The following is a 27,229-nucleotide window of genomic DNA, read 5'->3' as shown; positions in this document are numbered from 1 at the left end:
GCGATTTTACCATCTTACCTGGATTTCTATCTGCTATTCTCAACTTCCCTTCCTGGGACCATTTTCTTACTAAATTCTTAAACTAATGGACAAGTTCATGAAATCTCATTCTCCATTTATTGCTTCAATCATCATTAGTGGATCAGCATGTCATTTAAAATAATATTTTAAAATCCACCATCTAGCCAGTCCCCGGTTGTTGAGCATTTGTTTCCAGTTTTCTGGAATTATGGACAAGGTTGCAAATGAACATCCTTAGACAATAGAATTTTCATCTACATCTGCAACTGTTTCTTTAGGAGAAATCCCTAGTAGTAAAATAACTGGGTGAAAAGGTATGAACTTCACGGCATTGGACATGAAAACAAATCTGCTTTGAATATGCATCTTCTTGGTTACTGGAAAGGAGTCACATTTTTTCACGAATTTATTGATCTTTTTTGTGAATTTTCAGCCTATGCGATCTTAAACATTTTCTAACGAGATTTATTTTGAGGAGAAGGGCTAGAGCAATTGGGGACCCACTTTTTGAGTTGCTCAGAGTCAAGTAATGGAATCTTAGACCCTCAGATCCTCACTCTGGGCCTCAGTTTTGTCACCTATTTGTTAGATAGGAGGCGGCCGGCACGTTTATGAAATCCACGGGAACCACAGTCTAACACTGCGGGCGTAAGGCAGGGACCCAGAGGTCCTTAGAAGGTGTTCCCTCAGTTGCCCCAGATGCCCCCCACACGCGGGGCACTATCTCCTTCCCCAAAGTTTGCTGGGGCCTCTACCCTGGGCCTCTCTTCAAACCGCAGGGGTAGCGGTGCAGCCGCCCTCCCGCCTTTACCTGCAGGGAGATCCCGCCGGGCAGCGGCTTCTCAGACCTGGCCAGCTGCACCGGCTGCAGCCAGCTCGCGTCTCTAGTCCACTGTTGTGCCTGGTTGCTAGGCGACAGCGGGCCGCGCCTGCGCAATCCGCGCCCGCGTGCGCCTCGGCCGTGGAAGCGCGCGCTCGGCTTCCCGAGGCGCCCCTTTCCCCTTCGCGAGTAGAGGTAGGTACCTGAGGAGCTGTGTGCGCCCTCTGTTCCTGAGTCCCGGGCTTTGGGGCAGGATAGACACTGGGAATCCTCTCCTTCCAGTTGTTGAGGGCCAGCCCTAGTGACAAGTGTAAATCGGGAGACAGGGCCGCCTCAGCAGCTGGCCAGAGGACGGGCTATGGTTTCACATACTCTGAGGTGCGGGTGCGGATGCGTTCTTCCAGCGACAGGCCTCGGCCAGAGTTTCTGTGAGGTGCCTTCCAAATCGCCACCTGCTGCCCGGACTCCGCCGAGCTGCCGACCTGCATTGCTGACTTTCCATGCACGAGGGTGTCCAGTCTGTCCCCACAGAACGTATCATGTCCCTTCAGAACCTCCTCTTACAGCTGTTTCCTCTTTCTGCCATTCCTCCCAATAGCCTGGAACTTCAGTTTCCCTTCTTCGCCCTCCACCCCCAACTCCAATCAGCACTTAAATCAATCCGCCCTCTACTTTTTGTCCCCTGTCTATTCCCTCTCTTAAATCTTTACTGTCACCCCAATCCAGGTCATCATTTTTTGCCTTCTAAGTGATGGTTTCGGTTTCTCTTTCCAGTGCTTTCTTGGTACCACAGATCAACCTTCCGGAAATTATTGCTCTAGTCATGTCACTCCCCTACTCAGACTTGAGCGGCTTCCTAAAATAAAGTCTAAGCTCGTTAGCCTGTTCTTCAAAGCCATCTGCCCCCCACCCCCGTTCTATCTGTGCAGCCCACCCCTGTCCCAAACACAAGCCCCAGCCAAACTTACTGTTCCCCCAAATTTTTCCATGCTTTTCTCCTTTAGATTTGTGCTCACTCTGTTCCTTCATCATTTCATCTATTCAACAAATATTTATTAAGCATCTACCATTTGCGAGGTCATGGGCAACTTGCACAACTCCTGGAATATTCTTTCATTTCTGCATAATGAAGCCCAGCTCAAATGCCATCTTCATAAAATACTCTTTGATTGATCTTAGCAAAAAATCTCTCCCTCTCCTGAATTCCCCTCAGGCTTTTTGAACTCCATCTGCTACCTGTCTCCGTTGGCCTCCCAGTCCTAAGAGTGTTAGATGCTTCTTACCATTGCTTCTTTCCTATCCCTTTATGTCCTCTTCTTACCTTTTCAATTACCTGATAAACAACTTTATACATATTTAACAGTTCTTTATATTAGATTTTGTATGGTCAAATAACATGTGATTTCCGTCTCCTGATTGGACCTTGAATAATACACTCCTGTATCTTTAGCCTCTCTCTCTCTCTCTCTTCCCTTCAGTATATGAATACTGTGAAGTCTCTCATTTGCCTCATACAAAAAACAAAAAACAAAAAACAAAAAGCCTCCTTTGAACCTGTAGCTCCTTCTAGCTGTCATTCTGTTTTTCTCTTTCTCTTCTTGACCATGAATTTCCCCCAAAGTAGCTTGCATTTGATACTTCCACATTTTTAACCTACATTCACTCTTCAAACCATAGTGATCTGGTTTGGTCCTACCACTACAACTACCCAAATCCGTTGTCTGTTACTCAGACTTCATCTTTTTTGACATCACTGCTGCAAATAACACTCTTGATGATACCTCATACTTGAAACACCTTCCTGGGTTTCCTTGATCCTCCTAGTTTCATAAGCATTATTTAAGGTCCTTTCTGTACAGCCTTAAATGTTGATATTTCCCAAGGATCTGTCCCTGGTTCTCTTGTTATATTATAGCTTTTTCAGGGTGATTTTACTTATTTTTGTGACTTCAAATGCCATATACATAGCTCCCCACCAGACTCCAGTACTGTGCTATAGGCTCATATAGCCTCTTTTTTTTAAATTGAAGTATAGTTGATTTACAATGTTGTGTTAGTTTCAGGTGTACAGCAAAGAGAATCACATATATATATATATACATACACACATACATATATGTATTCTTTTTCAGATTCTTTTCCCTTATAGGTTATTACAAAATATTGAGTATAATTCCCTGTGCAGTAGGTCCTTGTTGGTTACCTGTATTTTATATCATGTATCCTTCTTTTTACGGAAAGCTCCACCTGGATGTCCACAGGTGTTTACCACCTAAACTCATTATTTTCCCAATATAAACATTTTTCTATTTATCAAGGGGTACCACCACCCACCTAGATACCCAAGCATGAAGTCTGACAGTCATTCTAGACTTATTCTCCCTCATATGCAGTTATTTGGATTCTCTTGAATTTATTCTCACTTTTCCATTCCCATAGCTTGGGTACAGAGTGTCACCATCCTTTGCTTGATTTCATCAGACAAGCCTTCTGACACGTCTCCCATCCTCTGACTTTCTCCTGGCTTCAGTCCATCTTCTCCAGGATGACCCAGGTAATCTTTGTAATTTGTCTCTCTCCTCGCTGGTCCCCAGTCACTCCACCACATACATGATGAGATGCAATAAGATTCCTAAATTTGCATTCAAGACCTTGTTCTGGCTGACTCCTCCCTACTGCAATAACTTCTCTAATCACTCAAAAAAAAAAATAGCAAACTGCTCATAATTCTTCAAGGACACCATGACATTTTATGCCCTTAACTCTCCTAATCAACCTGAAACCTGTCTGTCTTTCAAAATTTATTTTAGTCATGATTTCCTCCAGAAAGTCTTAATTCTCCAAACATAATAAACATTTCTCATTTTGTACCTTATACCTGCTCTATTTCTGCTATTTTCACATGATATTGTAATTCATTTGTTAATGTGTGTGTCTCCCCACCTTGGCTGTTTCTAAATATTCTTCAAATAACTCATATTTATTGAATACTTATTATGAGCCAGGCAATTATGAAGTGGTTAGAATGCAGCATTAAACCCCCACCATAACCCTGTAAGATACAAATGAAGTAATTGACATAAGGTCACTCTATCGATAAATGGCAGAGCCAGGAGTTGAGCTGAGGTCAGCTTGACTGTCAGTCATGTTCTGAGCCAATACATCATACCAGCCCATCCTGAAAATACAGTGTTATAACAAATTGTAAAGGGTTTTCATGAAATAATTAAAACTGCTGTTTTGATTCTGTTTTTCCCCACAGACTTAGTCTTTACTGCACATGTCTATTTTTTTGAGAGCCTATTTATACAGTTGGATGAGTTTTGGCAAATGTTTACAGTTGTGTGACCACTACCACAATTAAGATATAGAACATTTCCATCATCTCAATTTCCTTCATGCCCCTTTGAAGTCAGATCTCTCTCTCCATCCCACTTCCATGGGAACAACTGATCCGTTTTTTCTCCCTTTAATTTTGCATTTTTATGAACATCTTATATATGGAACCACACAATACACTACCTTTTCAGTCTGACTTCTTAAACTTTGCAAATACTTTCGAGATTTGTCCATGGTGCTGCATGTGTCAATAGCTTGTTTCTCTCTATTGCTGAGTAGTGTTGCACTCCATGGATGTACAGCATCCATTCACTGGTTGATGGACATTTGGGTTCTTTGCAGTTTTGGACTGTTATAAATAAATCTGCTCTAAACAGTTATACACAGGTTTTTGTGTGAACATATGTTTCTCCTTCCTTGGGAAAATACCCAAGAGTGTAATTTCTGGATCTTATGCCATGTGTATGTTTGATGTTATGAGAACTTGCCAAACTGTTTTCCAAAGGAACTATACTATATTTGCATTCCCATCAGCAATGAGTCAGACATCCATTTGCTTTATATGCCCTACAACACTTGATATTGTCAGGCCTTTTAATTTTAGTCTTCCTATTGGGTATGTAGTGCTATCTCCTTCTGGTTTTAATTTGCATTTCCTTCATGACTAATCATGATGAGCTGATTCTCTGTGCTTGTTAACCATTTCTGCATCTTCTTTTGTGAAGCATCTGTTCAAATATTTTTCCTACTTTTAATTGGGCTGTTTGTCTTATTACTGAGTTGCAAGAATTTGCTATACATTCTGGATACAGGTCATTTATCATATATATAATTTGGAAATATTTTTGGACCTGGTTCATTACAGTGGATAATGAAATTTAGAGACCATAATCTAAACACTAGCGTTGCTCATTGCTACTGGGTTGGTCATTCCTTCTAGGCCTTCTCAGAAGCCTGGTGAAGCTCTGAATTCAGCACACATTATAAACCAGATATCTACAGATCCAGACTATGGTTATAACAGATAAAATATCATTGTGTGGCAGTCATAGGCACTCTCTGGTTCTCTAGCCATGGCTTCTACTGGGATCTTAAAACTGTCATTTCCTGTCTCAGAACAACTAAATATAATTAGAAGTAATTCACCCTCCCCACATCCCTTGTAGCCCTTCTGTCCACCACACTGTGCTATGGCAGTAGTCACTTATTCTGTCAGAACTCTTCAATAGGTACTTCTTTTTAGGAGACCACAAGTGACTCCCAATAAGCCATCCTCTCAAAGTAAGCAAATCTTCAGTTTTCAAATTCAATCAGGTCAAATAGCCAGTCCCAGATTTACATCTTTGAGCTTCTAAGATGAATAATCACTTCTCATTTCAATTACTGTGTCATTTGAAGTCCCATTGCAGACAACAAATCTATTCTAGTTAGCAGGGAATTAGAGATTTATAGCATTGTTGCAAAGGCTGGAGAAACAGGTTCTAGGCTGATATATCAGAGATGACTTTCAAAACAATACTGCAGAGCATAATTCACAATAACTATGAAGTGAAAACAACTTGTGTCCACTGACAGATGAATGGATAAAGAAAATGTGTATCTATGTACAATAGAAGATTATTCGGCCATAAAAAAGTAGGGACTCCTGCCATTTATGCCAACATGGATGGACTTTGAGGGCATTATGCTCAGTGAAATAAATCAGACAGAGAAAGACAAATACAATATAATCTCATTTTATATGAGGAACCTAAAAGCATCGAACTCATAGAAACAGAATAGAATGATGTTGCCAGGGGCTGAGGGGTCTGGGAAAATGGGAAGATGTTGATCAAAAGGTATAAACTTTCAATTATAAGATGAATAAGTTCCAGGGATGTAAAGTATAGCATGGTGATTATAGTTAACAATACTGTATTGTATACTTGAAAGTTGCTATAAGAATGGAGTTTTAGTAGTCTCATCATAACAACAACAACAACAAAATGTTAATTATATGAGGTGAAGGATATATCAACTAACCTTATTGTGGTAATCATTTTATAATACCTACATGTATCAAATCATCATAGTGTACACTTTAAACTTATACAATGTCTTATGTCAATTATATCTCAATAAAATTTGGGAAAAATACTGCAGAAGTGGCCAAACAAGAAAGCCAAGGAATCAGGAAGTTTAAGTCTCTTTCATGCAGAATAATGAGGATTTTCTCCAGTTAGCATTTACATTCTTCATTAATTCTTTTCCTCCTCAGCCTGTTTTTTGGTTGTTGCTGTCATGGAAAAGTTATCAAGTGAAGCAATAGTGCCTAACTAATCAGGCCAGCTCCACTCCACACAGCTTAGACCTTGAAGAGAGAAAGATTTAAACTTCTTAAAGCATCTGCAAGCTCAAAATAAAAAATGAAATTCTTTTATGAAAATAGTTATACCTTTACGAAATTAAGCTCAATTTCATAGCTAAAGCCAAGTCACACACGCACAATTGCAGAATTGTTCAGTTTAACAGCCTCTGTGAAAATTGTCTATGTTTGGGACCAGCAAGGCACAGGCAAGGAAAACATGTCATTTTTGAATAGCACCATAAGTAGATGCATTTATGGCATGTGAGGTGCCATAAAGATAACACTAATCTAGAAGATAATTAAATCAAATGATTGATGAATCCACAGACATTATGAAGTGTGACAAGTTAATAGATCTAGTTACATAACCTGAAGAGTAATGCTTCAAAAAAGACATTATTTATTCTGCAAAGAGGCACCAAAGCAAAGACCTTAAGGTAAGATATTTAAAGAATATTTTGAAACAAATAAGATGTATTAGGAATACTGCTTAAATGTATGTATTGATGGTTTAATTGTAGGTTAAAGGGTTTACATCTATAGTTTGTTCCCAAAATCCTATCAGTGAAAGAACTCAATGTTTTAATTACAGAGAAATGTTAGTGTAAAGATTTTCCACAGATCCATATTCTACATTAAATGATAGTCTCAAAATGGTGAATCCAAGCCACTGTAGTCATACCTGTTTACAGCTTTATGCAAAAATTAAGATTAAAAAAACACTCTGCCAGTTCATACCAAAGAGGATGACCAATGAAAAATTTTCTCAAGAGTTTCTGAGCCAAAAGAAGAATTGAAATTTTGGCTGTAAGTGTGGGTATAGATAATTCTTACTTTGAAAATCGGAAGGTTGGTTTGTTGGCTTAAAAAATGTATGAACTAGGACTTCCCTGGTGGCGCAGTGGTTAAGAATCCGCCTGCCAATGCAGGGGACATGGGTTCGAGCCCTGGTCTGGGAAGATCCCACATGCCGCAGAGCAAATGGTCCCGGGAGCCACAATTGCTGAGCCTGCGCGTCTGGAGCCTGTGCTCCACAACAGGAGAGGCCGCGATGGTGAGAGGCCCGCGCACCGTGATGAAGCAATGAAGAGTGGCCCCCGCTTGTCACAATTAGAGAAAGCCCTCGCACAGAAACGAAGATCCAACACAGCCATAAATAAATAAATAAATAAATAAAAATTAAAAAAAAAATGTATGAACTAGGACTTCCCTGGTGGCACAGTGGTTAAGAATCCGCCTGCCAATGCAGGGGACACGGGTTCGAGCCCTGGTCTGGGAAGATCCCACGTGCCGCGGAGCAACTAAGCCCTTGTGCCACAACTACTGAGCCTGCACTCTAGAGCCTGTGAGCCACAACTACTGAGCCCGAGTGCCACAACTACTGAAGCTCATGTGCTTAGAGCCCGTGCTCCACAACAAGAGAAGCCCCCACTCACCGCAACTAGAGAAAGCCCGCGTGGAGCAACGAAGACCCAACACAGCCAAAAATAAAAAATAAATTAATTAAAAAAAAAGTATGAACTAATATTTTGAGTGTGTTAATGAACATGGTCCAAGATTGGAAAGATCACAGGAAATATAATAATGTATACTGCCTTGAGAATTAGGACTTGGGCTTTCACTGCCAGGGTAGGTTTGATCCCTGGTCGGGGAAACTAAGCTGCATGGCCAAAACAAAAAAACAAAAACAACAACAACAACAAAAATCAGTGCCTTTAGGTATTATCACTGTCATGCTCCACCCACAAGTACTGTGGTTTTGGAAACAATTAAACCTCACAACACCATCAACTCTCCCATGTTAACGACTTGAGAGTCTTAGCATAACAAACTTCATTTGATTCAATAGATATGTTCCAGAAAATATGTTTTTGAAAAGAATTTTTGCAATCTAATTATACTTTAAGAACATTGAGAGTTCACTATTTAGAGAAATCTGAGGGTGAATCATTTTATGTAAAAAAAGAAAAGAGCCCTTCAGTAAAAGAAAGCAATTATATATTATTTATCTACTTTATAAATCTAAATTCGCTTAAAGTGAAGGGGGTACCTCTGTATAAGATTAGGTAATTTATCATAATATGTTTCTTTTAATGTATTCTTTGAATTCATTTCCATTCAAATTGAATTAGTCAGATGGTTGATTGTTGTAAATCAATTGAACTTGGTTAAAGATAAACAATAAAAATGTAAGACTTCTGTTTGTAACATTCAATTCAGTGTTAGCGATGTAAGGAAACCCATAAACAGTATGGTAACCCTTCACCTTTTCTAGAGCTTAAACAGATAGTTTGCCAACATGTACTGTAAATAGTTGCTATTTTCCTCTACTGTAGACTGCCACAAGGCAGTTTCTTCCACCACATTGTGTTATTTAAAAGTTATCTGCTTTTTTGGCTGCTGTTCAAGGGATTTCTTTGCCTGTAAATCCTCTTTATCTCATGCTAGGGTTGAAGCGAAATCTTGGCACAATTTCAGTGCATTTGTCTTGTTGTACCAGGGGAGAAAAAAATGAAGGGCCCCAGAGACTGACACTGTTCTGCAAATGGTCATGAAACAGTGGGGAGCCCTGCTGGCCATTCAAAAGGGTAATACGACTAAGCTCCCACTGCTAAAAATAAGATCCCCTCACACTAAAGACAACCACACCATAAAAAAGATCATTGAAAAGCCTGAAAGATAGAGTTACAAAGTAAACATTACTCATCATGTACTTGACTCCAGGCCTTTAAAATCAGCTTAACTTAGTGGACTGGTTCCATATGTAGTAGTCATTTAGTTCTTAGTCTAGGTTTTACATTCTTGGACTCTGAACTCAAGTTTCTATAATTTGCACTATGGAGATAATCTTCCTGTTTGTTACAGGTTAGAGGTTTAAGAGAAAAAATAGGATGCATCCCACTTACAGAAAGTCTGAGACAACTTATCCATTTGAGATAAACATCTCATTTTGTGAAGGATGCCCCAGAATGACTTCCCCACCACTGATCAGCCCTCTACACAGAATGTGTAACCTATGCTTGTGGATACAGAGTAGGAACTGCTGTCAGAGTAACCCCTGCACATGAAGACATTCCCCGAGTTGGCTTCTGGCATTTAGCTTGTTTTTAAAAAGAAGTTGAACAGTTGTGTCTGTTTAAGGAAGGATCCCTTGAACTGAGAATAAGTGGGTTGATCTAAAATACAACCCAGATCAGACTCACCAGAATAAACTATATTGAATATAATGTGGTTTGAGGACTTCCCAAGAAAACCAGTGCATTAGTAGGAGAGGGTTCTCTGAGCTCTTGTCTTGGCCTGTTGTGGTGAGTTGTAAGGTAATACAATAGCACCTGGTACTGTTGAGGCCAGGCTGCTGGGTCTGATCCCTCCTTGGCTTTCTTAACCAAATTGGGCCAGAGATTTTAGCTGGATCACGACTGATACATGATTAGTGCTAGAAAAGGAGGTCTGAGCTCATGCTTTTCCAATGACAGTTGGTGACTATAACCTTGACCCAAGGAGGGTTCTTGAGCCTGAATTTGGAAGGCCCTCCTTATTCGAAAGGGTGGGCCACCCTGCATGGATCTGGTTCCAAAGCAGCATCATTTCAGGTATAGTAAGTTTAATTTCCACAGACTATTGGAGTTTTGTGTTTAATTTTGGGCAGAATCATCAGACTTTCATTTCAAAGTTGTTATATTTTCCATCACTTATTTTAAGAAATGCCAAGTAAAACAAGTTTAAAAAATAAATGGAGGACTTCCCTGGTGGCGTGGTGGTTAAGAATCCACCTGCCAATGCAGGGGACACGGGTTTGATCCCTGTTCCGGGAAGGTCCCACAGGTTGCAGAGCAACTAAGCCCATGCACCACAACTACTGAGCCTGTGCTCTAGAGCCCTTGCTCCGCAACAAGAGAAGCCACCGCAATGAGAAGCCTGTGCACCACAACAAAGAGTAGCCCCGCTCGCTGCAACTAGAAAAGGCCCGCATGCAGGAACGAAGACCCAACACAGCCAAAAATAAAATAAATAAATTTATAAAATAAATAAATAAATAAATAAATGGAAATACTTAAAATTATTAAAGTTTGATCCAAGTGCTTGTACAACAGAAAAAAATAAGCAAAAGAAGGTGCATAATAATCCACTGTAGTTATTATTTGAATAAGTAGAGGGGAAAGATCCCCACTGTTTGTATTTTTAAACTTATAATGGATAGATATATCTACCAGTAAAAAATCTTAATTATTAAATATTTAAAGAAACAATTTTTAGCTTCAAGTAGAGTATAATCTATGATATTAATACGTGAAATTATGTAAATTGATGAAAATTTTAAATCACAAGAGGTCAGTCACCTAAAGTGTATCTTTAATTTTGACTAGACCTCAAACTTCAGGGCACCTTGAAGGAGTTAATAATCCTCTGGAGGAGGACCTTCAAGATGGCAGAGGAGTAAGACATGGAGATCACCTTCCTCTCCACAAATACATCAAAAATACCTCTGCATGTGGAACAACTCCTACAGAACACCTACTGAATGCTGGCAGAAGACCTCAGACTTCCCAAAAGGCAAGAAACTCCCCACGTACCTGGGTAGGGCAAAAGAAAAAAGGAAAAACAGAGACAAAAGAATAGGGACAGGACCTGCACCTTGGGGAGGGAGCTGTGAAGGAGGAAAAGTTTTCACACACTAGGAAGCCCCTTCATTGGAGGGGACGGGGGGTGGGCGGGGGGGGGAAGCTTTGGAGCCACGGAGGAGAGCACAGCAACGGGTGCAGAGGGCAAAACGGAGAGATTCCCACACAGAGGATCGGTGCCGACCAGCACTCACCAGCCCGAGAGGCTTGTCTGCTCACCCGCCGGGGCAGGCGGGGGCTGGGAGCTGAGGCTCCGGCTTTGGAGGTTGGATCCCAGGGAGAGGACTGGGGTTGGCTGCGTGAACACAGCCTGAAGGGGCTAGTGCGCCACAGCTAGCCGGGAGGGAATCCGGGAAAAAGTCTGGAACTGCCTAACAGGCAAGAGACCATTGTTTCAGGGTGCGTGAGGAGAGGGGATTCAGAGCAACGCCTAAACCAGCTCCAGAGATGGGCGCGAGCTGCGGCTATCAGTGCGGACACCAGAGACAGACGTGAAACACTAAGGCTGCCGCTGCAGCCACCAAGAAGCCTGTGTGCAAGCACAGGTCACTATCCACACCTCCCCTCCTAGGAGCCTGTGCAGCCCGCGTGATCCAGAGACAACTTCCCCGGGAGAACACACGGTGCGCCTCAGGCTGTTGCAATGTCACGCTGGCCTCTGCTGCTGCAGGCTCGCCCTGCACTCCGTGCCCCTCCCTCCCCCTGGCCTGAGTGAGCCAGAGCTCCCTATTCAGCCGCTCCTTTAACCCCCTCCCGTCTGGGTGAAGGACAGATGCCAGAGGGTGACCTACACGCAGAGGCGGGGCCAAATCCAAAGCTGAACCCCAGGAGGTGTGCGAACAAAGAAGAGAAAGGGAAATCTCTCCAACCAGCCTCAGGAGCAGCAGATTAAATCTCCACAATCAACCTGATGTACCCTGCACCTGTGGAATACCTGAATAGACAACGAATCATCCCAAAATTGAGGCAGTGGACTTTGGGAGCAACTGTAGATTTACTTGGGGTTTGCTATATGTGACTGACTAGATTCTGATTTATATGTTTACCTTAGTTTAGTATTTAGAGCTGATTATCATTGGTAGATTTCTTTATTGATTTGGTTTCTCTCTTCCTTTTTTTAAATATATATATACATATATTTCATTTTTCCTTTTTCTCTTTTTGTGAGTGTGTATGTGTATGCTTCTTTGTCTGTATAGGTTTGCTTTTACCATTTGTCCCAGGGTTCCGTCTGTCCGTTTTTTTTAGTATAGTTTTTAGCTGTTATCATTGGTGGATTTTTTTATTGGTTTCGTTGCTCTCTACTTTTTTTTTTTTAATAATTAAAAAAAAATTTTATTTTAATAACTTTAATTTTTTAATTTATCTTTTCTTTCTTTCTTTTTTTGTTCCTTTCTCCCTTTTCTTCTGAGCCGCGTGGCCGACAGAGTCTTGGTGCTCTGGCCACGTGTCAGGCCTGAGCCTCTGAGGTGGGAGAGCTGAGTTCAGGACATTGGTCCACCAGAGACCTCCCAGCCCCTTGTAATAACAATCGGTGAGAGCTCTCCCAGAGATCCCCATCTCAACACTAAGACCCAGCTCCACTCAACGACCAGCAACCTCCAGTGCTAGACACCCCTTGCCAAACAAGTAGCAAGAAAGGAACACAACCCCACCCATTAGCAGAGAGGCTGCCTAAAATCATAATAAGTTCACAGGCAACCCAAAACACACCACCGGATGTGGTCCTGCCCACCAGAAAGACAAGATCCAGCCTCATCCATCAGAACACAGACACCAGTCCCCTCCAGCAGGAAGCCTACACAACCCACTGAACCAACCTTAGCCACTGGGGGCAGACACCAAAAACAACGGGAACTACAAACCCACAGCCTGTGAAAAGGAGACCCCACACACAGTAAGTTAAGCAAAATGAGAAGACAGAGAAATACATAGCAGATGAAGGAGCTAGGTAAAAACCCACCAGACCAAACAAATGAAGAGGAAATAGGCAGTCTACCTGAAAAAGAATTCAGAGTAATGATAGTAAAGGTGATCCAAAATCTTGGAAATAGAATGGAGAAAATACAAGAAACCTTTAACAAGGTCCTAGAAGAACTAAAGAGCAAACAAAAAATGATGAACAACACGATAAATGAAATTAAAAATTCTCTAGAAGGAATCAGTAGCAGAATAACTGAGGCAGAAGAAAAGATAAGTGACCTGGAAGATAAAATAGTGGAAATAACTACTGCAGAGCAGAATAAAGAAAAAAGAATGAAAAGAATTGAAGACAGTCTCAGAGACCTCTGGGATAACATTAAACGCACCAACATTCAAATTATAGGGGTCCCAGAAGAAGAAGTGGAAAAGAAAGGGACTGAGAAAATATTTGAAGAGATTATAGTTGAAAACTTCCCTAATATGGGAAAGGAAATAGTCAATCAAGTCCAGGAAGTGCAGAGAGTCCCATAAAGGATAAATCCAAGGAGAAACATGCCAAGACACATATTAATCAAACTATCAAAAATTAAATACAAAGAAAAAATATTAAAAGCAGCAAGAGAAAAGCAACAAATAATATACAAGGGTATCCCCATAAGGTTAACAGCTGATCTTTCAGCAGAAACTCTGCAAGCCAGAAGAGTGTGGCAGGACATATTTAAAATGATGAAAGGGGAAAACCTACAACCAAGTTTACTCTACTCAGCAAGGATCTCATTCAGATTCGACAGATAAATTAAAACCTTTACAGACAAGCAAAAGCTAAGAGAATTCAGCACCACCAAACCAGCTTTATAACACATGCTAAAGGAACTTCTCTAGGCAGAAAACACAAGAGAAGGAAAAGACATACAATAACAAACCCAAAACAATTAAGAAAATGGTAATAGGAATGTACATATCGATAATTACCTTAAATGTAAATGCAGTAAATGCTTCAACCAAAAGATATAGACTGGCTGAATGGATACAAAAACAAGACCCGTATATATGCTGCCTACAAGAGACCCACTTCAGACCTAGGGACACATACAGACTGAAAGTGAGGGGATGGAATAAGATATTCCATGCAAATGGAAATCAAAAGAAAGCTGTAGTAGCAATTCTCATATCAGACAGAATAGACTTTAAAATAAAGACTATCACAAGAGACAAAGAAGGATATTACATAATGATAAAGGGATCAATCCAAGAAGAAGATATAATAATTGTAAATATTTATGCACCCAACATAGGAGCACCTCAATACATAAGGCAAATGCTAACAGCCATAAAAGGGGAAATCAACAATAACAAAATAGTAGTAGGGGACTTTAACACCCCACTTTTACCAATGGACAGATCATACAAAATGAAAATAAATAAGAAAACAGAAGCTTTAAATGACACATTAAACAAGATGGACTTAACTGATATTTATAGGACATTCCATCCAGAAACAACAGAATACACTTTCTTCTCAAGTGCTCATGGAACGTTCTCCAGGATAGATCATATCTTGGGTCACAAATCAAGCCTTGGTAAATTTAAGAATATTGAAATCATATCAAGTATCTTTTCCATCCACAACACTCTGAGACTAGATATCAATTATGGGAAAAAAATCTGTAAAAAATACAAACACATGGAGGCTAAACAATACACTACTAAATAACCAAGAGATCACTGAAGAAATCAAAGAGGAAATCAAAAAATACCTAGAAACAAATGACAATGAAAACATGATGACCCAAAACCTATGGGATGCAGCAAAAGCAGTTCTAAGAGGGAAGTTTATAGCAATACAATCCTACCTCAAGAAACAAGAAACATCTCAAATAAACAATCTAACCTTACCCCTAAAGGAACTCAGAAAGACGAACAAACAAAACCCAAAGTTAGCAGAAGGAAAGAAATCATAAAGATCAGAGCAGAAATAAATGAAATAGAAACAAAGAAAACAATAACAGAGCAATAAAACTAAAAGCAGGTTCTTTGAGAAGATAAACAAAATTGATAAACCATTAGCCAGACTCATCAAGAAAAAGAGAGAGAGGACTAATATCAATAAAATTAGAATGAAAAAGAAGTAACAACTGACACTGCAGAAATACAAAGGATCAGGAGAGATTACTACAAGCAATTATATGCCAATAAAATGGACAACCTGGAAGAAATGGACAAATTCTTAGAAAAGCACAACCTTCTGAGACTGAACCAGGAAGAAATAGAAAATATAAACAGACCAATCACAAGCACTGAAATTGAAACTGTGATTAAAAATCTTCCAACAAAAGCCCAGGACCAGATGGCGTCACAGGCAAATTCTATCAAACATTTAGAGAAGAGCTAACACCTATCCTTCTCAAACTCTTCCAAAATATAGCAAAGGGAGGAACACTCCCAAACTCATTCTATGAGGCCACCATCACCCTGATACCAAAACAAGACAAAGATGTCACAAAGAAAGAAAACTACAGGCCAATATCACTGATGAACATAGATGCAAAAATCCTCAACAAAATACTAGCAAACAGAATCCAACAGCACATTAAAAGGATCATACACCATGATCAAGTGGGGTTTATCCCAGGAATGCAAGTATTCTTCAATATATGCAAATCAACCAATGTGATACACCATATTAACAAACTGAAGGAGAAAAACCATATGATCATCTCAATAGATGCAGAAAAAGCTTTTGGCGAAATTCAACACCAATTTATGGTAAAAACCCTCCAGAAGGTAGGCATAGAGGGAACTTACCTCAACATAATATATTACAAACCCACAATCAACATCGTTCTCAATGGTGAAAAACTGAAACCATTTCCAGTAAGATCAGGAACAAGACAAGGCTGCCCACTCTCACCACTATTATTCAACATAGTTTTGGAAGTTTCAGCCACAGCAATCAGAGAAGAAAACGAAATAAAAGGAATCCAAATCGGAAAAGAAGAAGTAAAACTGTCACTGTTTGCAGATGACATGATACTATACATAGAGAATCCTAAAGATGCTACCAGAAAACTACTAGAGCTAATCAATGAATTTGGTAAAGTAGCAGGATACAAAATTAAGGCATAGAAATCTCTTGCATTCCTATACACTAATGATGAAAAATCTGAAAGAGAAATTAAGAAAACACTCCCATTTACCATTACAACAAAAAGAATAAAATACCTAGGAATAAACCCACCTAAGGAGACAAAAGACCTGTATGCAGAAAACTATAAGACACTGCTGAAAGAAATTAAAGATGATACAAACAGATGGAGAGATATACCATGTTCCTGGATTGGAAGAATCAACACTGTGAAAATGACTGTACTACCCAAAGCAATCTACAGATTCAATGCAATCCCTATCAAACTACCAATGACATTTTTCACAGAACTAGAACAAAAAATTTCACAATTTGTATGGAAACAGAAAAGACCCCGAATAGCCAAAGCAATCTTGAGAAAGAAAAACAGAGCTGGAGGAATCACGCTCCTTCAAACTATACTACAAAGCTACATTAATCAAGACAGTATGGTACTGGCCCCAAAATTGAAATATAGATCAATGGAACAGGATAGAAAGCCCAGAGATAAACCCAGGCACATATGGTCACCTTCTTTTTGATAAAGGAGGGAAGAATATACAATAGAGAAAAGACAGCCTCTTCAAAAACTGGCCCTGGGAAAACTGGACAGCTACATGTAAAAGAATGAAATTAGAACACTCCCTAACACCATACACACAAATAAACTCAAAATGGATTAAAGACCTAAATGTAAGGCCAGACACTATAAAACTCTTAGAGGAAAGCATAGGCAGAACACTCTATGACATAAATCACAGCAAGATCCTTTTTGATCCACCTCCTAGAGAAATGGAAATAAAAACAAAAATAAACAAATGGGACCTAATGAAACTTCAAAGCTTTTGCACAGCAAAGGAAACCATAAACAAGACGAAAAGACAACCCTCAGAATGGGAGAAAATATTTTCAAATGAAGCAACTGACAAAGGATTAATCTCCAAAATTTACAAGCAGCTCATGCAGCTCAATATCAAAAAAAAACACAATCCAATCTAAAAATGGACAGAAGACCTAAATAGACTTTTCTCCAAAGAAAATATACAGATTGCCAGCAAACACATGAAAGAATGCTCAACATCATTAATCATTAGAGAAATGCAAATCAAAACTACAATGAGGTATCACCTCACACTGGTCAGAATGGCCATCATCAAAAAATCTACAAACAATAAATGCTGGAGAGGGTGTGGAGAAAAGGGAACCCTCTTGCACTGTTGGTGGGAATGTAAATTGATACAGCCACTATGGAGAACAGTATGGAGGTTCCTTAAAAAACTAAAGATAGAACTACCATACGACCCAGCAATCCCACTACTGGGCATATATCCTGAGAAAACCATAATTCAAAAAGAGTCATGTACCACAATGTTCATTGCAGCTCTGTTTACAATAGCCGGAACATGGAAACAACCTAAGTGTCCATCGACAGATGAATGGATAAAGAAGACGTGGCACATATATACAATGGAACATTACTCAGCCATAAAAAGAAATGAAACTGAGTTATTTGTATTTAGGTGGTTGGACCTAGAGTCAGTCATACAGAATGAAGTAAGTCAAAGAGAAAAACAAATACTGTATGCTAACACATATATATGGAATCTAAATTTTAAAAAAAGGTTCTGGAGAACCTAGGGGCAGGACAGGAATAAAGATGCAGACATAGAGAATGGACTTGAGGACATGGGGAGGGGGAAGGGTAAGCTGGGACGAAGTGAGAGACTGGCATGGGCATATATACACTACCAAATGTAAAATAGATAGCTAGTGGGAAGCAGCCTCACAGCACAGGGAGATCAGCTCGGTGCTTTGTGACCACTTAGAGGTGTGGGATAGAGAGGGTGGGAGGGAGATGCAAGAGGGAGGAGATATGGGGATATATGTATTCATATAGCTGATTCGCTTTGTGATACAGCAGAAACTAACACACCATTGTAAAGCAATTATATTCCAATAAAGATGTTAAAAACAATAATAATAATAATCCTCTGAGCAGTTGATTTCAGGGTGTAGGGCTTATTTTAAATATGACCCCTTCGTAAGAATTGAAAAATTAAAGAGAGATAAAATATTCTGAAATCTTTATTTAATGGAAGACAGACCAAGTTCACACAAAAACTAAATAACAAAACAAACTCTTAAATACAAATAATTTTCTCTATCACATTAATCTAATTTAATTTTTCATATTAAATTAGACAATATATTCAAATAAAATCCAAAAAGAAAACAATACCAAAATAGAGAGATTTTGTTTTCCTCTATTCAAAATAAGATGAGTTCTTCACTTCAAATTTAGTCTCTATCTCTTATAAACACATTACTACCTCTGCAGAAAATGTAGTTCTATGTATATTCCACTTACTAAGCAGTTTGTTTTCATTGCAGTCGCAGGATACTACTTGAGAAAGTAAGCATAAACCATTGTTACTCTACTGGTCTTACTATTTAGCATTAAATTCTAACAGTAATTAAACACTAGTGTCTTTTTTCTTTGAACCTATTAATGTTCACCATACACATTATATTTCACGTGAACCTTGCAATTTTGGATTATGTTCATCACATTTTTGAGCATCTTAATGAACATAATCCAAGTCAAAAACTATCAATCTAAGCTTGGCAATACTAATTACAGCACCTGAAAACTAATTCAAATAGAAAGGTAGTATGCTATATCTTTATTCAAAAGAATTTTGTTAAAGAATATTACAGTTTTGGTTATTAGAAATATTTGCAATTTCTATCGTCTAACTACAGAAAAAATTTTTTCAGTTGATTCACCAGAGTGGACAATAGCAGCTCAGATGGGAAGTTCTATTATCCACTAGTTCTGAGTACTGCAGTTTATGATTTGAAGGTTCTAAGATGGTTCTCCAGTTGGTGTCAATCAAGATAAAACTCATATTAAGGGCCAAAGTCAAGGAAATGATGCATATCTGCTAAAATAATCAGCTGCCATATATTTCTTTGGCCTTAAAAACACTAGATGACAGTTTTGCCCTATGACTCAAGTAAAGCTTCTAGTGTTTGGGGAAGGTATGTAACTGATGCAAATATTTAGGTATATATTTAATTATGAATGTGGATTTGCCAGTATTATGACTATTGAGAAAACTATTTGATGGCCAAAGCTACTTTATAGAGCATTGTTGTGCATTAGTAGACAGAGCAATTAGGAATTTTTTAAAAAAGAAATAAAAGAAAAAGAAGAAAAAAGAAATAAAAGATATCCAAAGCAGAAAGGAAAAAGTAAAACTGTCTCTATTTGCAGATGATGTGATATTATATGTAGAAAACTCTAAAGATTCCACTAAAAAAACTGTTAGAACAATAAATTCAGTAAAGTTGCAGGATACAAAATCAATATACAAAAATCAGTTGTGTTTCTACACACTAACAATGAACAATTAGAAAGAGAAATTAAGAAAAATTCCATTTACTATAGCATCAAAAAGAATTAAATACTTAGGAATAAATTTAACCAAGGAGGTGAAAGCTCTGTACCCTGAAAACTATAAACCACAAATGAAAGAAATTGAAGAAGACACAAATAAATGGAAAGACATTTCATGAATTGGAAAAATTAGTATTGTTAAAATGTCCACACTGCTCAAAGCAGATTCAGTGCAAACCCAATCAAAATTCCAGTGGTGTTTTCTACATAAATAGAAAAAAGTAATTCTAAAATTCTTATGGAACCACAAAAGGCCCCAAATAGCCAAAGCAACCTTGAGAAAAAAGAACAAAGCTAAAGGTGTCACACTTCCTGATTTCAAGCTATATTACAAAGTTAGAGTAATCAAACCAGTATGGTATTGGCATAAAAACAGAGAAATAGGTCAATGAAACAGAATGGAGAGTCCAAAAATAAACACATGCATATATGGTCAATTAATTTCTGACAAAGGTGGCAAAATATACAATGAGGAAAGAATAGTCTCTTCAATAAATGGTGTTAGGAAAACTGGATATACCATACACCATACACAAAAATTGAGTCAAAATGGACTAAAGACTTGAATGTATGACCTGAAACTCCCAGAAGAAAACCTAGGTGATAAGCTCCTTGATGTTGGTCTTGGCAATAATTCTTTGGATTTGGCACCAAAAGCAAAGGCAACGAAAGCAAAAATAAACAAGTGAGACTATATCAAACCAGAAAGCTTCTGTACAACAAAGGAAACCATCAACGAATGAAAAGACAACCTATGGAATGGGAGAAAATATTGGTAAACCACATATACATTAAGGGGTTAATATTCAAAATATTTAAGGAGTTCATACAACCCAATAGCAAAAAAAACACCTCAATTTAAAAATGAGCAAAATACCTGAATAGACATTTTTCCAAAGAAGACATACAAATGGTTAGTACGTACATGAAAAGGTGCTCAAAATCATTAAAAATCAGGGAAATGCAAATCTAAACCACAATGAGATATCACCTCACACCTGTTTGGATGCCTATTATCAATAAAGTAAGAGCTAACAAATGCCGGTGAGGATGTGGAGAAATGGGAGCCTTTGGACACTTGATGGGAATGTAAACCAGTACAGCTACTGTGGAAAACAGTATGGAGGTTCCTCAAGAAATTTAAAATAGAACTAACGTATAATCTAGCAATCCCACTCCTGGGTATATATGCAAAGGAAATGCAATCATTATCTCAAAGAGCTATCTGCACTCCCATGTTCATTGCAGCATTATTCATAATAGCCAATATATGGAAACAACCTAAGCATCCATCGATGGATAAATGGGTAAAGAAGATTTGGTATCTATACAATGGAAAATTATTCAACCTTAAAAAAAGGAGGGAATTCCCTGGCGGTCCAGTGGTTAGGAGTCAGCACTTTCACTGCTGGGGCCCAGGTTCAATCCCTGGTCGGGGAACTAAGATTCCCACAAGCCCTGTGGCATGGCCAAAAAAAAAAAAAGAAGGAAATCCTTCCATTTGCCACATCATGAATGAGCCTGGAGGGCATTATGCTAAGTGAAATAAGCTACACAGAGAAAGACAAACACTGTATGGTCACTTATATGTGGAATAATTTTTGAAAAGTCAAACTCATAGACAGTAGAAAAGTGGTTGCCAGGGGCTGGGAGGTGGGGGAAATAGGGATAGGTTGATAAAAAGTACAGACTTACAGCTATAAGATGAATAAGTCTGAGGATCTAATGTATAACATGGCAACTATAGTTGATAACACTGTATTGTACAATTGAAATCTGCTAAGAGAGTAGAACTTGAGCATTCTCACCAAAAGAAAAAGAAAAAGGTAAATATGAGAAGTGATGGATGTGTTAGTTAACTCAGTGGGAATCCTTTTGTAATACATACATATATCAAATCATCACATTGTACACTTTTAATGTTATATTATAATTTTATTTGTCAATTATACCTCATAAAAGCTGAAAGAGAGAATATTCATCCTAGCATTTGCAATTGCTAGGGAATGAAATTCATTTACTGATGGAATAATATACAGTTTTTAAAAAGAATGAAATATATGTATTGATTTGAAATAATCTCAAAAAGATATCAAGTAAAAAAGCAGGGTGCATTCCAGTGTGAATATTATGCTACCATTTGTGGTGAAAATACTCTAGAAGACACACAAGCAGGGGAGAACAGTTTTCGAATCTGGGGGGAGAACTGGATGGCTAGAAAGCAAGGGTGGGAAGGAGACTTATTCTTCATGGTATAACATTTGATACCTTTTGTGTAACGTGATTATATTACCCATTTAATGATAATTTTTAAGTGGAAAATTAAAGCAAAAAGAAAGAAAGAAAAGAATAACAGGTAACATGTCTGAGCAACCCACATCCAGGATGCCCTGTTAGGCTTGACAGAACCATGGGTGTATCCAGAGTTCATGGTCCCTACCTATAGGAACAATCTGAGGTGACAGGATGCGCAGCCAGCCCATTCCACTACTGTTGAGACTACCAATGCCAGTGTTCTCCTGCTCTAACCAGTGGAGAAGAATCTAGCTGCTTAGAAACTTAGGCATTTCAGAAACAAATCTATCCCCCCTCTTAAGTGACAGTGGACACTTACCCTCTTACCATCAGAAGTGGTAAGAAACTCTAATGCTGAATGAATGCCCTACCTTATCAAAGACCATTCTTGTTTTTCCCCGCTGTGTCTCAGGAGATGGGAAACTTATTGGTGTTTTACCCATACTCCATCTGTGGAACTAGAATGTTAGGATTTTTGTTCTTTTTTTCTTTGTTTTTTTGGTTTTTTGGCCACACCTTGAGGCTTGTGGGATCTTAGTTCCCCAACCAGGGATTGAACCCGGGCCATGGCAGTGAAAGCACCAAGTCCTAACCACTGGACTGCCAGGGAGTTCCCTAGAATGTTAGTTCTTAATTAGACTACTAGTTTCAGAAGCAAAATTTTGAGATTGCTAAGAAGAATCTATTGAAAAACTGTATTTGATTACTTAAATTTCTACCTCACTCCTCTGTTGAGATTTTGGCCCATCATATATTTCATGAACTAACTATAAGGCCCCCTTTTTCAGGAATATGTACTAAAGAATACAGCAATTGGGATATTTGTACTAGTGATTTATTTTAGTAAGTTATTATATTTTAAAAGTATTGTTATTTCACAGATGTTTTCGACTTCAATTCGTCTGAATGATATGAACAGGTTTAGAAATAGGTGTACCGTATTTACAAGAAGAGTTCATTAGTGGCCACAAAATCTTAGTCTTTTATATAAACTCCATCAATAACTCATAGTTCTCAGTCTCAGTGATTAGATATAAAAAGGATCAGAGAAAAGCAATAGGGCAGGACACCGCCAGGTCCAGGAGAGAAGGAAGAAGGTGCAGGCAGGCTCCAAGGAGCTGAATTTCTAGAATTGGTTACATTTTAGCCAGATAGACAATGGGGTGGATATTATTTCAGAGAGAGGAAATAACATGAACAAAATATCTTTTGCCCACTGCAAGAAAGTTATCATGACATGAGCTGACAGCCCATGAGAAGGGACAGGAGACGATGCTGGGATATAGGAAGAGACCTTATGCCCAAAGAGTTTATGCAAAGCATTTTGAGTTTTATCCTGTACATTTTGGGAAACCACTTTATAAAAAAAGACAACTACGGAGGTTCATAAAATTAAAATAGATCAGTTTGCACCCAGGAAATTCTACACCCAGACCGATCATCATATCACCAGTATGATGGAATACTTTCTCATTCCACAGGGGTGTCCCTTGCGACCCTCAGGAGGGAGGGATCATTAAGAGAAACCAAGGTTGTCTCAGACAGTGACCTACCAGGTGATCAGGAACAGAAACGGCCCCTTCCTAACATTGCCATGCCTCACTTCCCAGATTAAACCACACTAAACTGGGATGGAGGTAAAAGCAGCCTGTGTAAAAATTTAAAATAAAAATGTCATCACTGAATGTTCCTGTAAGCATCCTTGAGCAGCACAGTACCACTACACTGCTGGTCGGGATTTTACTGCCTACGATCCCTTTACATCGCCTGTTTGGGGGGAAGGTTGGTAATCCTGCTAGATAAGGAGTGTCATCTCCAGCCGCTTTTGGGTGGCTTGCAGAAATCTGCCAACCCAGACCTTGCTTGGGTGTGGATGGGTTTTCCTCTGCCCAGCTGTGGCCTGGCTCTGAAAGAATGGAAAAGGGGCTCTGGCTCCTGGATGCTGGGAGAAACAGTTTGGCCTCTCTTCCCAGTGAGAGATGGCAGCTGGCTTCCGCTGACTCTATCAGGAATTAGTATTCTTCTGAGACCACAGACAGCCTATTCCTCCTATGACTTAGGCCATGTATCTTACACAATAATACTTCTTATTATGCTAAAAAATTTTTGCCTTCTACCTGGGTCTGTTTTCATTAAAACGTGCTCTCAGTTTAGCAGGAAGTATCTCTTTGTGAGTGAAACCAGAAAAATTACCTTTCTCCATTTGTCTTACTTTGATTTCCAAATTCCTCCCTTGATGGTGGGGTGGAGGGTTAAGAGGAGGATCACCGGTTGGATGCTCCAGGAAGCAGTTGTGGTAATGAAGTCAGAAGTGTAAATGTTTTATTGTGAAATAGAAGTTACAAAGGAAAGGGGGAGGGAGCAGGATGGGGCAGGGGGAGCTGTCAGACCACAGGGCAGACGGGACAGAGTCTCTGCCACCGCAAGACAGAACTCTGGAGCAAAGATTGCCCTTCAGAGGAGTTCTGCATTTGGCGGAAATGACTAGGCCCTTGATACATTGCCGTGCTTATCACCAACTAGGGGCCATCCTGAGGATGGTGTGATGTTGGCTGGAAAGCTGAGGTAGATCCTGCAGAGCCATCACCTTCATGACAGGTACCTGGCACGGTCTCCCAGAAACACAGTGCGTTTTGTGTGCATGAGAAATCTTTTTGCTTTTAGCCCCTGAGATTTGATGATCTTGAATATGTGAGTTTAAGGTTTTCCTCAGTTTTGGAAAAATTTTGGCCATTATTTCTTGAAATATTTTTCTGCCTCCCCTTCCCTTCTGACTTCTCCTGACTGATGGAAAGTACTTGGATTGGTGCCTAGTAATTGGTCCTTCTACTCACTACTTAGTAGATGCATCATAGCACTTATGAGTCCTGGAGAAGCTTTATTCCTTCCTCTGTGCTACATTTTTGCCATGTGCTTCCACCATTATGTGTATAAAACTGTATTAGTCTCCTTGAGCTTCCATAACAAAGTACCACAAACTGGGTGGCTTAAAACAAGACAGATTTATTCTTTCACAGTTCTGGAAGCTAGAAGTCCAAAATCAAGATGTAGGCAGGAACATGCTCTTCCTGAATGCTCTGTAGGACAATCCTTTCTTTGTCTCTTCCTAGCTTCTGGTGGTTGCTGGCAATCCTTAGCATTCTTTGGCTTGTAGATGAATCACTCCAGTCTCCACCTCTGTCTTCATGTGGCCTTCTTCCCTCGTGTCTCTGCATTTCTGTCTTCACATGGTGCTTTCCTCTCTGTGTCTGTGTCCAAATGTCCTCCTTTTCATAAGGATAAGCAGTCTTTGGATTAGGGCTTACTCTATTTCAGTATGACCTCATTTTAATTTGATTACCTCTGCAAAGACCCTTTATCCAAATTCTTAAATTCACATTCACAGATATCAGAGGTTAGGACTTCTACATATTTTAGGGGATACAATTCAATCCACAATAAACTGTATTGTCCTTATTTGCTTATATGTAAACTCCCCTTAGTAGACTGTCAGCTTCTTGAGAGCAGTAACTTTATCTTTACACTCTTGGTATCTAGCATATCATCAAATTATATTTAGGTCAATGTGTGTAGACACATTTCAGTGAATGTGTATAGAAGTGTGGACTTAAAAAAAAAAAGCACACCATGAGAGTTGTGAGTTAAGTTTTATTTGGGGTAAAATGAGGACTATAGACCGGGAGACAGCATTTCAGCTAGCTCTGAGAAACTGCTCCACAGAGGTAGGGGGTAAGGTCAGTATATATGTGAATTTGGTGAAGGGAGAGTACATGCAATCAAGCACATATTTTTTGCAGAAGGTTTCTGCTAGTCTTGTGAAGGTTACTGTTAGTCATGCGGAACAGACGTCACCATGAAGGATTTTAGTACTTTTCTAGATATGAGGAGATACAAGAATTGGGCTCATAAAATCGGCTTCTGAAACTATCTAACTATCTGAAGACCTGTTCTGCTAGTTTTTCCCAGAGCACAGAGTGCCTCATCTCTGCTCTCCACACTGAATTCCTTTCAGCGGGTGTTGAAAGTCAGCAGCTACAGCAGGACATGGTTTAATCCTTGTAGAGGTAGATAGCAAATGCCAATGTCAAGTGCCAATTTGTAGTTAACAGAAGGCAACTGAACTGAATTAGAACAATGCTTGCATTGCTAAAGATCAATTTGGGAAAAAATGTAGGAGAAATAATAAAATACTAAATAAATATTTCACTTTTTAGCTATGAATCCAAGTCTTTATATAGTGTATCACTTAGGATACAAATTTTGGTTGTAGGCAACAGAAAAATCCAACTCATACTGTCTTAAAATAAAAAGGAAGTTTATTGGCTCATGTATCTAAAAAGTACAGAGGTAGGTAATTTTTCATGTGATTCATTGGTTCAATGATACAAACAAGAGAAAGTGTAGAGGTTTTCTTCTTTCAGCCATGACAGAATACCTGGGACTGAACTAGCCATAAACAACTAGAAAATTGAGCAAAATATCTGAAACAACAGTGTTTAGAAATTGGAAACCAGTCAGGACTGTAACACTTGAAAAAATGAAACAAAGTGAAACTGATGATCACCATTGGTTTCTGCCCAGAAGTACTTTCCATATTGTAGTACAGTAAGGGGGCAGCAGGCAGATGACAGTGGTCTCACTGAGCTAAAGAGACAGGGATTGGAGTTTGGGAATGCCAAGGTGAATGGAATTTACAAGGCAAAATATTGGGGAAGAGGGAACTGTGCAGAGTTAGAGCTCCAAAAATGTACAAATCTGCATAAGGGTCTGTTGAGCTTTCGGCTGAATACTAAGCTACACATGTGTAGGGCAGAACTCCATAAGGCTTTGCAAATGAGCTGTAAACTGGAAAATTCCCAGAGCTCACACTGGGCTGAGAGATGTTTTATTTTCTAATTAGCTACAATGGAGAAACCATATTGAAAAGCTGGAGTATTCAGCAGAGACCATAGAAAGGTTGCAACTTAGTGCTAAAATAGCCTAGAGTAAAGGCCACTGTCTGCCGACCCTAACAAAGCTTATAAATAAACATCAAAAGGATCAAACTGATCTGCAAATAATTTGCCTACCAGCCATAGCAAAATTCAACACTCTTTAAAGAAAAATTTTTTAAAAATTCAGACACTCAACAACATAATATTCACAACATCCAGCATCCAATAAAAAAATTACCAGCTGTGCAAAAAAGCAGAATATGTGACATATTCAGCAGGAAAAAATTAGTTAATAAAAACAGAACCAGAATGATGATAATGTTAGTAGAAATGGACTATAAAAT

General features: G+C 39.0%; 1 protein-coding gene and 1 long non-coding RNA gene across 5 annotated transcripts in view; one reads left to right on the top strand and one right to left on the bottom strand.

The window, feature by feature from the left end:
• The window catches only part of ARMC3 (armadillo repeat containing 3), a 93,031-nt gene extending 92,030 nt beyond the window's left edge, over positions 1–1,001 (bottom strand). For 2 of the 4 annotated variants that reach the window (XM_082449692.1, XM_082449694.1), the window contains exon 1: positions 755–1,001. The gene's annotated coding sequence lies outside the window, so the exon portion shown is untranslated. The remainder of the gene's footprint in view (positions 1–754) is intronic. The other 2 variants (XM_082449684.1, XM_082449693.1) reach the window with 2 other exon arrangements.
• Positions 965–13,837, top strand: LOC309655035. The gene is made up of 2 exons (XR_014260567.1): positions 965–1,036; positions 3,281–13,837. It is a non-coding gene; the product is annotated as an uncharacterized lncRNA (long non-coding RNA).
• The last annotated feature ends 13,392 nt before the right edge of the window (positions 13,838–27,229 follow it).

This window comes from Balaenoptera physalus (assembly GCF_965194825.1).
Source record: "Balaenoptera physalus genome assembly, chromosome: 2".
Lineage (NCBI taxonomy): Eukaryota > Metazoa > Chordata > Mammalia > Artiodactyla > Balaenopteridae > Balaenoptera > Balaenoptera physalus.
The sequence above is the reverse complement of the archived record's forward strand: the minus strand, read 5'-3'. Positions and strand labels throughout refer to the sequence as shown.